Below are 3,584 nucleotides of genomic sequence, written 5' to 3'. Positions count from 1 at the left end.
ATCTATCTATCTATCTATCTATCTATCTATCTATCTATCTATCTATCTATCTATCTATCTATCTATCTATCTATCTATCTATCTATCTATCTATCTATCCTCATGCACGCAGTCTGGGCCTCCTCATTGGTTATGCATTCCCTCCCGTTGCCCGATGTCAGGACTGCTAGAGTCTCTTGTAAATGTCTGCGTCGTTCGGATCGGAGGACGTGTTGCTGATGTTTTGCGGGTCACTGCACCGAGCGAGCTCCCTTGTAAATACGACGAGGTACCACGAGGTGTCTCGTGTGAGTAAGCGCGCCCGAGTAACTTGCTTGACCCTTGGCGCCTTCTCTGGGCTGTTTCTGTTCTGTACCAGGTGGCTGATTCACGCTGCGCACTTCTGTAGTTGCACTGTATCGCCATGAACGGGTGCGGGCGGGCTTGCCTATCCTCCGCTACTCACACGGCTCCTTGTGGCCCCGTGCGAGTAGGCAACCCGCCCGCATGCGGTATACCGGGTGATTCAGAGAAAACGCAGGTGCGGGCGGGTTTGCCTATCCTCGACTCGGCGGGCGCACGGGTCCCCTCCTCATCTCTCCCCAGACCTGGACTCGTGCGCCCGCCGAGTCGAGGATAGGCAAACCCGCCCGCACCTGCGTCTTCTCTGAATCACCCGGTACAGTATACAACTACGGAAGTGCGCAGCGTGAATCAGCGACCGGTTACACCTTTAACATAGGCCATCAGGGTGCATGTGATATAAAATGGAAGTTAGGCCACAGAGTGATATTCTCCAAAAAAGGTGGCGCTTGCATTGAAACACCATATCGTTCTCCAATAACGGGGTTGCATGCATGGGGGCCGGACGGACAAGGTGCGTCAAAGTCAGGCACCTTTTGGAGACACGACACTGTGCCGTGTTATTGGCGTACGTACGTTATGGCCGCCTCCATCACCATAGGGATCCCCTATGATGGGTCCGGTCGGTCAGAAAGGGCGCCGCACGAAACCGACGCGAGATCAATCTAGGTGGATTGCATCCTCCACCTGCCCCCCTCCCCTCCGCCTCCTTCCTCCTGCCGCAGAGGCAGAAAGCGCACGGCTTCCGGGGGGCGGAAACTCGATTTTCTAAACTCAAGCGTCAGGGATTAGAGCCGGTTGGACGCAGGGACCCGTAAGTCCCCAACCCCACCCTACCTCACCCCACCCCGCCCCGCCCCGCCCCGCCCTTCTGGTCTTGGCAGCCCCCCGGGGTGCGCCCCGGTGGTGGTCCTCCTCCTGCGTCCTGCGACAAACTCGTCCTGATTGGGGTCGGGGCTGGACCGACCGGAGGGTTGAACCTGAGGCCCTGTCTGCCCTGCCTCCTGTGACCCTGCGACCCTCCAACTACTGAGCTCAGACTGCCCCCTCCGCCCTTCCCCCCCAAAAAAAAAATAACCTCCCTCCCCGGGGTCCCATACCGTTTGTACGACGTATATGGCCTTTCTGTAGGGTGTCTGAAATTTTGTATACACCTGACTCTTTTCTCTAGAACAGCCGGCGTGGCCGTTAGATTGCGTAACGGGGAATTTGCGGGCACAATAATCGCCGAAGTGACATTTGTAAAGGTGCGGGGTTCATCGGAAGAACTCATGCACACCCAAGTGAAACCACGTCTAAAAAATCTTGTTTCCCGTATTAATGAAAAGTTCTCGAGACAAAAAAAAAAAACCACAAAGAAAAAAAAACATTTTCCTGGGTTCATGTTCCCGCTAAGTAGTCCTTTCGGGGCTAGAAGCAATTATGACAGCAAGAGGTCCCGTTCAGAAGTCGGGGTAGAGGAACAACTTGATGAAAACACACAACTAACCGTTAGTAGGTTAATGTTTGTTACACCTTACACCCCGGCCCCGGCCAGAGTGGCTCTTCACCTGACCCCCTCCCTCCCTCCCCTCCACCCATGTCCCATCGCAAACTCCATTTGCCAAGAAAATGATATCTCCTCTCCTCGCCCCCCCCCCCCTGTACGATGCTTCATCTTTAATATTTTTTTGAGAAAAAATGATTATATCGGAGAGTTGACAGAGCCCATATTATTGTCCTCCCGGCTGGTCTCAGCTCGCCTCTTCCTCCGTCCGGAGCTCTCTGGCTCCCCGAGCGCCATTTAATTTAATCTGATATTCATCCCGAAGCTTTCGGATTTCGACCCCCCCCCCCTCCCCCCCCTTTTTTTTCTTTTCCGGCCCCTGCCCTTCTTCCCTGTCGTCGGGGGGGGGGGGGGGGGGGGGGGGGGGGGGGGGGGGGGGGGGGGGGGGCAGCCGTTCAAAGTTGCAGCGCAACTGCAAATCTAACCGAAAAACCCCACGACAATGGTAGCTACAAAACAAGTTTTTTACATTTGTGCCAACCACACGGATGCGCTTCCGCATATAAGGAGTCTGTCACTTGAACGAGCGCAACCAGCAAAGACGCCGGCCGCGCGGGGGGAGCGCGTTTTTCCTCCTGGAAGCGCTCTGCCCCCCGCGCGGGAGAGCTCAGAAGAGCCCTCCTCCTCAACCCAGCACCCAGCAGCAGCAGCAGAAGCGCTCACAACTCGCCACGGAATTGGACTTGGCGCGCGAGGGGGGGGGGGGGGTAACAACATCCATTGGGATGGGGATATATACCCTGTAATTCGCCCACCCCTCTCTGTGCGCGCGCGAAGAGTCGTGTAACTGCTCACGCCGGTCGACAATACACGCTCGACCATACGCGTGCTGACGCGAGGCGGGACACCTCAAGTTACACGACCCATATTTCCCCCGCGTGGACCGCAGCACCGCCCCGCGTTGGCCTGTTTGACCCTCGCGGGAAGCTACAACGCGCCCTATTTCATGGGTTTTGTTGTGGTTAATTCAGCCGCACATAGGCTTATTCGGCGATGTTTCTTTCTGTTATTTCGACTTTCGTCGATGACCGCCCCCCTCCCCTCCTCCTCCTCCTCCTCCCCGCCCTCGTTGCGAGTTTTTGTCCCCATTTTTCCCTTTGTCTGGTTTTATCGGCGTTGTCGGCCCGAGCGTCTCAAAGGCGCAGCGCCCACCACTAGAGGCCGGCAGAGAGCAAAACACAGAGACAAAGTCGGGGGGAAGCATTGCTTTCTGAAGACAAATAGGTAATCAAGGGGCACTTCTGCGCGATGAGGGGGAGGGGGCATCCACCGCCCCCAGCCCCACCACGCGACTAGTCGCGCGCCAAAAGGTCTGGAAACGGCGCGCTCGACGGCGGCGGGGTCAACGCCCGCGTCGAGCCACGGGCAGGGGGCGGTAGCAGGTGGGGGCGGTAGCCGGTAGGGGGCGGTTAGCCTGTAGGGGGCGGTTAGCCAGTAGGGGGGCGGTTAGCCAGTAGGGGGGCGGTTAGCCAGTGGGGGGAGGTTAGCCAGTAGGGGGAGGTTAGCCAGTAGAGGGAGGTAAGCCAGTGGGGGCGGTAAGCCAGTAGGGGGCGGTAAGAGAGTAGGGGGGCGGTTAGCCGATTAGCCAGTAAGGGGCGGTGTTAGCCAGTAAGGGGGGTTAGCCAGTAGGGGCGGTAGCCAGTGGGGGATGTAGTCGAGGGGTAGTAGTCGAACAGGATGGGGCGGTAACTTGCGG

This window comes from Frankliniella occidentalis, unplaced genomic scaffold (genome assembly GCF_000697945.3).
Source record: "Frankliniella occidentalis isolate FOCC.00 unplaced genomic scaffold, Focc_3.1 Scaffold24, whole genome shotgun sequence".
Taxonomy (NCBI): Eukaryota; Metazoa; Arthropoda; class Insecta; order Thysanoptera; family Thripidae; genus Frankliniella; species Frankliniella occidentalis.
The sequence above is the reverse complement of the archived record's forward strand: the minus strand, read 5'-3'. Positions refer to the sequence as shown.